Here is a 12,464-nt window from a genome sequence, read left to right as displayed (position 1 = left end):
AAGTACTTAATCCATCTTTTATTTAATTCGTTTGAGTGGTGTAAAGGAAAATAATTTTTAAAAACGAGGAGAAAAATTGTTCAGGGAAGGGACAAATTTTATATAAATCACCCTACTTCATTGAGATTAGGTGGTAACCCTTAGAGGATATTTTGCGCCGCCTGTAGTTCAGGGGAAAATTTGGTGCCACTAGTGGTTAAGAGGGATATAGGGATCACTGGTCAGGCATTCAAAATAAATATAAAGTTTCAAATAAAATACATTTATAATATGAAAATACTAGGCATCAGATAATTAATAAAACTTATTAAATATAATAGCTTTATTAAAATCTGGAAGATCTCAACATCAAGATATTCTTTGTAAAAAAAAATTGAATCTGCGTGTTTGTTAAGATGGAAGAGTGTTTAGCAGAGTTGCTAAAAGATATTTTTTAAATAGATCTAAATACAAATACATCGTCTAAATTATATCGGGATATCGATACCAATATTACTTTACAAATGTATCTATATACAGATAAAATTTTTATACTTATGTAAAGTAATAATGCTTAATTTAGGATTCTATTGTCAAAATTCAAATTTCGAAGTGAGCTATAAATTTTATTGAGTTGATATTACAACTATATCCAAATATATAATTAAAATAAAGATTTTTAAATCTAAATAATTCATATATAAAATTTATAATTAAATGATAATAAATAATTCTTAAATATTAATAATAAAACATTCTCAAAATTTTTATCATTAAGTCACCCCCATTTATCTGTAAATTTTTAGCCACATTAAACTCTTAATAGGACATTCGAAGGCAGAGTGGTTGTTGTATTTAATGAGTAACAACATATAATCATTTAATATATTTCCGACACTCAATTTTTAAAAAATTATTCAAAATTTGATGAGTGACAAAACTTATATCAATATTGATATCATCTAAGGGATACCCCCAAAAATCTAATATTTAATTAATTAATTTCATTTCAGAGATAGTCTAGAAATATTGATCTATGATAAAAAATATTTATTTATATAAATAAAATAAATTGTAATATAAAATTTACCATGTGTACAAAATAAAATGTGTCTGGTTAGTTTATATAATGAAATAAACTCGGACATATTATTAAATGAATTTAATTCATTATTTTTTATAATATAAAAAAACTTGAAATTAAAAGTATCTAAAAAAAATAATAGATACCAATACATCCAAAATAATATTTAGATAATAATTCTGGTGTTAAGTGTCGGTCAGATATGAGAAACGATTGTTCTACCCTTTGATTATCGGCACATGATTGTTCTATCCTTCACACTTTATTGGCTTAGTTTTTATAAAATAGTACTTTATTAAAGGTACTTTTGTATCCACCGATATCAATACAAATTCTAAAAGAGTTCCACGATACAGATACAAATACATTCTCCCTTAAATGTATTTGATATAAAGCTTAAAATTATCGATGATTTTTGATACATAATGTATAAATTATTTACAAATTAATAACAACACAGTGATTTTATTATCACACAAGGATACATCCACGCCTATCATTCAAAACATTTTTAGCGGTTCAAATGGTGCGCTGGGAGGAATGGTTGTGTTGTATTTAATAAATAATTGTAATATTAGAAAAATGGCGAAATCCTTTTTAAAAAAATTATCAAGGTTTTGTTTTTAATATTATTTTTAAAAAAATAGTCTTAAATTTATTATTGATTTAAAATGTAAAATAACTCGGATTAATTAATTATAAAATAATAAACAATTCAAATATTTTCTATTTATGCAAAAATTAAACTATTAAAAGTAAGATATGGCATCAGTGATATCAACTGGCAAAAGCCAGGCCCTTAATCATGCAAAGTAAACACAATTTCAACCTCCAATACAGTCTTAGATTCTAAATTTATCTTTTGGCAAAAATGGGCCTAAATATTTAACATGGGCAGGTCTCTGATTAGATTAATATTGCTAATTAGTCTTAAAATTTGTAGCCATGTAATTTTAGTCTTATAAAATACACAAATTTTTTAAAATTTATTAACACGGGTACAAATCAATTGCGTTATGTAAATCTCTCAGGGGATACCTAACATTAGAGGTCTATAAAGTAATTTTTCACAGCCCGAGCACATATTTTTTGGTCCAACCCGACCCGAATCGAATAAAATTTACAATTTGAGTTTGAATATTATAACAACCAAAAAAACTTATGTGTATTTATTCATTGCTACCTTATAAAAGTTTATTTGACGGCCATAATCTATTCAAGATATATATTAAGTTGCATTTTATTAAATTTCATATTATAAAAAAGTTAAAATACAATCAAATTTAAAAATTATTGCGATTATATAAAAACAATAAGCATGATTTATATCAAATGTAGATGATATAATAGTTATTATAGAGACGAAATATAATGAACATATTATAATGACATATCAAAAGTATCACAAAGCTAATAATTATATAAATAATGAAGAGTCCAGTTTATCTGGCTTTAAACGAGTCCTTTTCTCTTCAAAGGCCCTACCAGCAGCTGAAAACGCTCTTTCACTGCTAGCCGACGAAGCAGGGATAGCTAGGAATTTAAGAGCCAAAATACTTAAATTTGAAAACTTATTATGGTTTGTCTTCCACCAAATTAAAATATTATCATCTTCAATATATAATTTAGCATCTAGGTAGTCAACTTCAACGCTAGCATCAGAAAACGCATTGTCAGCCTCCCATAGAGAGAAATCCGAAAACGTATCTGCCTCAGTATTTTCTTATGAAAAAAAATATTCATAATAATTAATAATTGATTTTATTATTAATATAATGAACCTTTATTTACTATTCTATCAGTTGGTAGGAGCTAAATGGTGAGTTGATATTTATAGATTTCTGCCCAATAATATCTCTGTTGATCTTCTCTGTATTAATCAACGTGTTAATATGTTGGCACAAATATTTAACTCGGGATAACAATTTCATATTCCTAAATTTTGGGCACAAAAATGTCGAAATTTGGTGGAATATATCAGTATAACGCTACTTTTAAAAGTAGCGCGCTATCGCTACCTCTATTTTATAAAAAAAAATAACGCGCTATCGCTACCGCTATCGTTTTCAAATGAGTAGCACGCTATTAGCTATTTTTATGCTATTTTGATTTTTTTTTAAAATATTTTTTACGTTATTTTATTTCCACAAATAAAATATTGGTATAAAAACATGACTATAATTTGTTACATAGTCATCCCCAAGTCTAGAGCGACGATCAGAAAGTATAAGCTTTGCCATATTTTTAGATTTAAAAAAAGCATCTAGAGGCTCTATATTATTATTATTATTTATTTCAAAAAAATTATATATGGAAGGCCGTGGTTTCGATCTTGCTATAGTATGAGTATCGTGGTTAGGCATGGCATTTTTTAACGTTACCATCAGCCTATCAAGTTGCCCTTTAGATTCAGTCAAATAAATGTATGGCCAATTTCACTTGAAACTAGGATGAACGATAGCAGCTATTACATTATCATCATCATACAGATCTGGAAATCTAATTTATATAAAGCGAATGTATTTATTATAAAAAAAGAAGAATACCTTTTAAATTTTCAAAATTTAAATTTATCTGAGATTTAGATTCATTTATAAAAAAATATTAAAATAGCATTAAATTATGGTAAATAAAGATTTTAAAAATATAATTATTATACACAAGGTAATTAATAATATATTAATTTTGAATTTTATATTAATACTATATATTAATATTATAGATTGTGTTGTAAATTAAGCCAATTTAAATTATGGCTAATCAAGCAATAAATCATTCATTTTACATAATTGTATAATAAAAAATAAAAATAAAGTTTTGACCTTTTCTCAATGCCTTTTAGCGTAGACTACCAGTGGTTGGCAAAATTTTAGATTATTGATTCTTTTGAGCTTGGTAATTAATATACTCAGTGTGGGAACATAATATCCTATGCTCATATTATCTTGCCCTTCCAATATTTTAAGCGAGGCAGCAACATATTGCATAACCTAAAAAATTAAAATGGTTAAATATAATATAAAATTATTTATTAATTAAAAATACTTCAGTATATTCTTTAATAAAAGTATGCTCCTCCACATTAAAATACTGTATTACTTTGATCCAATATATAATTCATTTCCATTTTTTTCTCATCTAGAAACAATGCTAAAAGTTTCATAGCATTGTAAACACTATTCCATCTTGTAGTGTTTGGTGTCAATAAATAACGGCCTAATTTTTTTAAAATATCAGACATCTTAGATGACTTATTTTGTTTATTCCAAAGTTGTCATTTAGAAAATGTAGATCTTGATACTCTTTTAAAATCCTCATTATAAAGCTTCTTCAGCATCCACTGTCGCAACTAAATTTAGGTTGTGGCAGGAACAATGATGGTGGCTAGATAACATAGAAGAGTTTATTGAAGATTCTATAATATTATAAATTTTATTTTATATTGCTGAAAAATTAAATATAAAATAATTTAAAACCAAGGATGTCATGAACATCAATTATCTCAAACTCCATTATTTCATCATCCTCTTCCTTTAATTGTTCTCCATCTTCAATATTATTGTCATGAATATTACAAGTATTGTTATTATTTTCACCAAAAAAAATTATAATAAATTTAAAACCTGAAAGCCTTCAGGAAATTAGACCCATTATCTGTAATCATCTTACAAACCTTGTTCTGAATTTTGTAAATGTCTTAAATAATATTTGCTAGAATGTCATAAGTCTGACAGCCAATTATTCTTTTTAGAGCGAATGCTACAGATTTTCGTTTTAGATTTTTTGGATCCAATAGTGTACGCAGGAATTTGGTGGGGGGGGGGGGGGGGGGATATTTAAAATTATTTAAAATAAAATTATTGTTATTTAAAAATATCAAGCATAAATTTATTAGGACTAATAACTATTTCTAATATACAAATTTAAATTAATATGTATAAAAATTTAATTATATAAACCGGTATATAAAAATAAATTTGATTTAAAAAATATTAAACGGATATAACCAGCGGCATATAAATACTTTAAATAAATCTGAATTATAAAATATTAAGTGGATATAACCAGGATATGATGACTATAAAATAAATAATCCATAATAGAAATTTAAATTTTTTTGAGCCTTTTAAATTTATATATAAAGTATAAAAAATCTAAATGTTGGAAATATGAATAATTATATTTTTTATGCAAAAGAAAAATATATAAGACATTAAAAAATGATAGCACAAAAAATATTATAGAAACATTATATTTTTATAATATAAAATCCAATCTTCGTTGGGAGTGAGCTAATTTTTAATTATCTCATCTGTGTTTGGCGTCAAATGCCTATGAATATTCAAAAGGGCCAGACCATTCAACCTACTTTCAGAAGTTGTACTTCTTAGGTACGTTTTTAATCTTCTTAAAGAAGAGAATGTTCTCTCATTAGTTGCAGTACTAATGGGAAGAGTTGCTAATATATATAATAATTTCAATATATTGGGAAAATAATCTAAAAGATGTTTGAAATGATGCAAAGCATACATAGCATTTTTTGAGACTATATCAACCATAGTTAATCTTTTATACCATAGTTGGCATTCAGTTAATAAAGCATCATGAGATACATTAATGTCTTCATGATAAAAATCTTTCAAATATTTTATTTTTTTTCTATCACCATCTGAAAAAGGTTCAGAGGGCTTTTGCGGAAGTAATATCTGCAGATTGATAAGAGTTTCTTGATAAATTAAAAACCTTTCATTTGCTTGGGTTATAAATGTATCCAAAAGAGGTATAAAGACATTTATTTTATAATATTCTTCTATTGACCCTATATTAATATTTGGACGATAAGTTTACCTTACTGTAAGTCGAGGGAGACAAATATTGAACTCGTATAGCTCTGCTTTTGATTCAACATTAACATATATATGAAATTCCTCATCAGCATTAGCTCTAATTTCTTTGAGTTCTAATAAAATTGTTTCTGCTATTCTCATCATTTCAATCAAATCAATATCAGGTTTTTGAAAAGTATTACAGAAAATAGTTGTATAATTAAATAATTTATAAATACATTCTAATGTGAAAAAAAATTTGGTATAAGTATTGAATCCAGTAACTTGCTTGCTTCTGAAGAAATATCTTTTTCAGACCATTGTGATATTTCTGTAAGAAAGTTAATAATCGGCTCTTCTAACTCGATAAAAGCTGTTACTGCTTGATGTCGAAGACTCCATCTTGTTGGACAAGCTTTTTGCAATTTTTTTCTCCTTGTTGGGCAAGGAGTTTCAGATATAATTCTGTTCAAAATATTTTGACGCTTGGGGTATCTAAACATCTCATAGATACTAGATATTTTACCTGATATAAATATAAAAAATTTAATTTTAATAATTAAAAACCTAAGCAATTTGATATCAATGGTAAAGAACATGAATCCGATATTGCTAAGTTGAGTGAATGGGCAGCAGTGGACATATATAGCTGTTGGGCATTTTTTTTAATAAATGCCTGAAGCCCATTGAATTGTCCACTCATTGCACGTGCTCCATCATACCCTTGCCCACAATATAAAAATTTAAAAAGAAATAGATATGAATAAATATAAAAAATAATATTTTTGAAAAATATGTCCGGCATCTGCATTTTGGCTTTGGGGGGGGGGATTTCCCCCCCCCGCTGCGTACGCCAATGTTTGGATCAATCTAATGTGAGGTCACTCCTAAATAAGCTCTAAAAATATGAATATCATATTATAAATAAAAAAATAAACATTTTTACCTTCTATTGTGCGTCCAGCAATCTGCTGTTGTACAGATGTAGGAGGCATCTAATAGATTCTTTCATTTCTTTAAATCTATCCAAAATTCTTGCTATCAATGTCTGCTAGCAAAATATTACGTGGAGAAAAAGTGTTTATCATCTTTATAAAAGAACCATTATCCACCAAGGATAATGGTTGAACAGTATCTATTAAAAAGTTCAGTATGATTTTGTCAACCAATTTTTGAGATACACCTAATGTTGAGGAATCCAAATTGCTTAATTTTGTTTGAATTAAATTTGATTTGGAAGTGGATGTATCTTCTTCCATTACCCCAAAACTTTTGAGATATTTTCAATCTCTTTATAATTTGAGGTGTGAACAGTCTAAAATTATAACAGAAATACTTAGAATAAAAATTATGTAGGAGATAGCACATTAAAATGATTTAAATAACTATTTTATAATGTTTTAAATAATTTAGATAAAATTTATGAATATATAAAAAAAATGATTGATCTTTGATTTAAATTTATTTTAAAAATTAAGGATTAGCCTACACATTAATATTAAAATTGTTTAATACATTACCTTTAAATGTTTTTTCAAATTAAAGCTGCTTGTATGATTTGAGGATGAAATTTTTCGACATATCTTGCATCGAAACCGATATCAGGTAGTAATTTTTTCTTCAAGATTAAGTATTTTTTAAATTTTGGGAAAGGATAATCTATATTTTTCTCATTTTCCAAAGGAATTTCGCTTTCAACAATCTCACACATTTTTAATAACTAGATTTATAATGTATATTTTTAGATATAAATTTAAATTTCAAAATTAAATTAAATAAAAGGATTATAATTTGAGATTTAATAAATATTTATTAATAATTTTTAGATGTATTTATTATGTAAAATTGAAAATAGCGAGCTACCGCTATTGCTATTTTCTAAAAAAGTAGCCCGCTAAAGCTACCACTACTAAAAAAAGTAGCACGCTATTTTAACAACACTGAAATATATCTATTTAAAATTTAACCAATATTATTTCCCGGCATCTTTGCTATAGCTGGTTAAGCTGCTAGTTTAAGTTTTGAGCTAAAAAACTCAATATTTTGTGATAACACAATATAACTTTGCGAGTCACTTGCAATTTTAAAAGGTGTAAACTTAATAAGGTCTCTCACCATTTCAAAATCTATATTTTCGAGCCTAATCCACGCACACCTAGAACTGAGAATCTCCAATACTTCATTGAATTGATTAAAAATCGATTTAATCATTTTTAGTCTGCTATTCCATCGAGTCTCAACTAATCTAAAATTTAATACTATATTTTAATAAAAAGTTAATTTAACATACTCACTCTGTTTCATAAAAGTAACTAAACTTTTACAATCAACAAAACATTGATATATCTCTGAACCTTGAGATTCAATATTTATATTATCAAAGATATTCCTTTAATACTGTATTTAAAAGATGAGAAGCACAATTTAATCGTTTATGATTTTCAAATGCTCTAATCATATTTAGGTCTGTAATGAATGGCATTTCAGATAAATATGTCCTACTGTATCCTGATATAAAAAATACATTAATTTTTTTAATTACTTTTACTGAAATCAATATCCGATAATGTGAAATTTCTAATAATTTCCACAATCTTTTTTTTTTAATTTACAACTTTTGAGTTTTTGGGATCAGTACCAAAAAGGCTATCAATTGTTAGTTCAATCTATTTACTCTCTATTTTAAATACACATTTATGCTTTTTAGTTGATTTATGCCTAAAATAATTTAATAATATCATATATTTTATATATAAATATTAATATGATTATAGAATTAAAAACATATATATATTTGCAAAAATTGCAACTTACATAATTAAGTTTTTCTTTGTTTTCATATATAAATGAAAACTTTTTCCAGATCTCAGATTTGCCATTGGCATTTTCCCTTATATTCATTGTTTGATCTTTTTACCAATTTTTTTTAATTTTGGCATCCATTGAAATGATTTTTTTAATATGAAAATAAGAGTCTATTAATTAAATAGATATTAGTAAAATATATTTTATTTAACTTGATAGAATATGATGAAAGTAAAGATGTAATAATATCGTTAACTATGCAATACAATGTACTAAAATATAATCATATAAAATAGTTTGGTATATGTATACTAATTAAGTTTATTTAACTGGCAATCACTTCATGAAATATATTAATATGATTGATTTGTATCTATGACATTTATATCATTGATAATATATATATATGACATTTATAACATTGATAATATATAATATAAATCTCATTTATAACATATCCCCACACATATGATCTTACAATTCCTCAATAAGCCGATTTGTAGGTTTCCTGGCTCTTTGTGATTTCCGCGTTTCTAGTTTTCCGTTATCTTCCACATTTTCTAAAATCTCAACTATATCCGACTCTTTATTTTTTATATTTTCCTCTTCTCTCTCTGACTCCATATTTTCTCCATTATCTTTCCCTGGCCCAGACTTCTCCATTTCTTTAGCTAACTCCCTTTTTCGAAGTTGATCCGAATGCTTTCGTACTATTCTATCCTTGCTTTCTACCATTTTTTTTTTAAAGATTAGATAACTTTTTGTTCTTTATTTGCTTGAAAGATAAAAATGATAATATCTTCTTTTTTAAAGTCAAAAGTTTTTTCAATTGGTAAAAGTCATATATCAGAATATAAAATTATCATTCACTTATGGATTTACTAATAAAAATAAAGTCGAGTAAAAAATCGTAAATAATTCTGATATTCAATTCTTATGATCTTCCAACGTGATGATCGGAATAATTGGTTTGGGGGTTTCCAATACTTAAATATGAGATCTAGATTGATTTTCCACTTTTTTACGACGTCTAAAAGGGGTGCTAAAATGTAAATGAGTCGAAGAGGATAATTGAAGAAGACATTGTGCATCATAATCTATATTGGCAGATAACTCCCTTAGCTTGCTAAGATATATGGAGCGTAGGTTTTAGGCCAATCTATCTTGGAATCGTATTTTATTGATCGTTCCTTACCAACACTTTGTAAAATGTTAATTAAGCGAAATTTAATTGCAGCATATTTAAATAGGGAGGGTCTAGTACGTTGATTACTTTTACTGGGATCCTTTTTGGCTTGAGTCATTTTCAAAGTTTTATCGCAGCTTTCAAGGTTGTCACACTGGATATCACTTATTTCAATTTGAATCCTTTTTGACGTAGGAGTTCCGTGGCTGTTTTTGTCCTTTAATATATCAATACTTGGGATCTGTACCTTCGAAGTTGTGGAATGTGGAATGCTATCGGTGTTTGTGTTGTTTTGCTGCAATTTGCTTATATATTTCTCCCTTAAGACATTAACCCAATAATGTTCGAGTTCGATAGAGTTTTTTGTAAGTAACTCCTGATAGCTTCCCTCTTTACTATTTAAATAACGCATAACTTCGACCCAAGGGAGAGTGAGATTTTTAAGGAGAGAATCCAACTGATCTATGCCTATCTTCTGTGACAGTTCGTGAACATTTAAAGACATGCAATTCGTGAAATAGGATTCTATACAGTATAGCATTCGTTTTTCAGTCGCCCGCCCCCAATAATTATCAGCATCTTGCCGGATTATTTTAATGGGTATGACATCGTCGCGATATTCGCTTTTGGGGGTCAATTTTATAGAATTATGGCCGCTGCATGTTTCAAAGGATTGGGAGCTAGGATTAGAAACTTTCTCGATTGTACTTTCAATAGATGTTTGATATTTAAATATGTTTTGAAGCTTTGCGGTTCCTTTCTTACTATTCTTCTTAATAGTTTTTAAGGTAGTGTTTTCAGCTTCTTCTATTGAGGATCTTTCATTACTATTAGATGTTGTACAGATAATTTCTGGATCTGACAATTGTGATGTTTGAGTTGATAACGAAAGTTTATTAGAAGACATACCAGCTATTGCTGACAACCCTGTTCCTAATTGTGCTTCAGGATGTTCCCTTCCTGCCAACATATCACTCTTGTTCAGCAAAGTAATAGATTGAGAGAGTGTATCATAGGGTAAAAATTGCAAAGAATTTTTGTAAAAGTTTTTAACAAGAAGTGCAGGTCTTCTTAAGGCTGCACTGATTAAAGACCATTGATTACCCAAGATGCCAGTCATTTCAAATATATATTTGGCCACAGCACTAGTTATATTTCCTTCTTTAAGTGAAGTATTTGCTATTATTAGTAATGATTTATCACATAATGACATAGAACATTTTTGCAGATTATAACCTAATCTCAAATACATATTAGTCTCATTTTGAAATATATTGATTAACTTTAGCATGTCAATGTGTTTTAATTTGTCATAAATTATATTATGTTCTAATACGTGATCAAAAGAAATAAAATCACAAGTAATTTTGTCATAAAAGATAGGTGGATATATAAAATTCTTGTAATATAAGCTATATATTGATGACTGTTCATTAATGAAAGTTCCGCAATTCATTAATAGCAAAATTTTATCTTCGGAAGTCCAAGCTCTAAAATCATCATCCCTAATGGTTGCTAATAAATTCACATTTTTATTCACATAATATTTCTTCTTTTGTAAATAATCAAAAAGGAACCTCCATAATATTCGACCGATTACTTTGACAAGGCATACATTGACGAACATATTGTTCAATATCTTTATCGCAATTCGGCCACCAGCAATACATTCTAAAAATTGATTTCATAGCATTTATTCCTGGATGCCCTCTGTGTATAATCGTTAAAATTGATTTCCTCAAAATGGTTGGAATTACCAACTTCCCATTCCATTCAATAACATCATGATCTACTGACAATTCCTCTCTACGATTATAAAAACAAACTAACTCTGTATTTTTTTTCGCATCAAATTCCACCCATCCATGCTCAATGTTTTTAACTACTTTTTTAAACAAGCTATCATTCCTTGTTTCCTTTTGGAGTTCAACTTAACTAATATTTATATCGTGCAAATTTATAGCTCTAATTTTTAACGCGTTTTTTTGATCATTATTTGATTTTATGCCATCTATTGGCAGTCTAGATAATGTATCAGCTACTTTATTATCTTTTCCAGGAACATATTCAATATCAAAATCATATGCGGACATTTTCCAAGCCCAGCGCGTTAATCGACTATTGGATATTTTTGGTAGTTCCCGTTTATCACCAAATAATTTTTCCAAAGGTTTGTGATCTGTTCGTAATAAAAATTTTCGACCAAAAATGAATGTATGAAATTTTTCCATACCAAACAAAAGTGCTCGTGCCTCTTTTTCTATTGGTGCATAATTTCTCTCTGACTCTAGAAGTGTTCTCGAGGCAAATGCGATTGGTCTGCTAATGTCTTTTTTCACTAAATGACATAACACAGCTCCAAAACCAGTGTTGGAAGCGTCACATTCCAATATAATTGGCAAGTTTGGCGAATATGGAATTAGCGTTTTATTTGTTGACAAAAGCTGTTTTATTTTATCAAATACCTCTTGTTCCTTGTCCGACCAACCCCAGCAAGATTTAATGCTTGTTAATTTATGCAGAGGAGCGGCAATTCTATGTAGATGTGGCAAAAATCTCTCGTGATAATTCACAAGTCCTAAAA

The 12,464-nt window shown here is 27.6% G+C and overlaps 1 protein-coding gene across 1 annotated transcript in view; it reads left to right on the top strand.

Annotated features, from left to right (window-relative positions):
* Nucleotides 1-12,464, top strand: part of LOC135926532 (uncharacterized) — a 45,051-nt gene that overhangs the window by 28,841 nt on the left and 3,746 nt on the right. The gene's annotated exons all lie outside the window — the stretch shown is intronic.

Source organism: Gordionus sp. m RMFG-2023, chromosome 1 (genome assembly GCF_954871325.1).
Source record: "Gordionus sp. m RMFG-2023 chromosome 1, tfGorSpeb1-WG-v2, whole genome shotgun sequence".
Classification (NCBI taxonomy): Eukaryota; Metazoa; Nematomorpha; class Gordioida; order Chordodea; family Parachordodidae; genus Gordionus; species Gordionus sp. m RMFG-2023.
The sequence above is the reverse complement of the archived record's forward strand: the minus strand, read 5'-3'. Positions and strand labels throughout refer to the sequence as shown.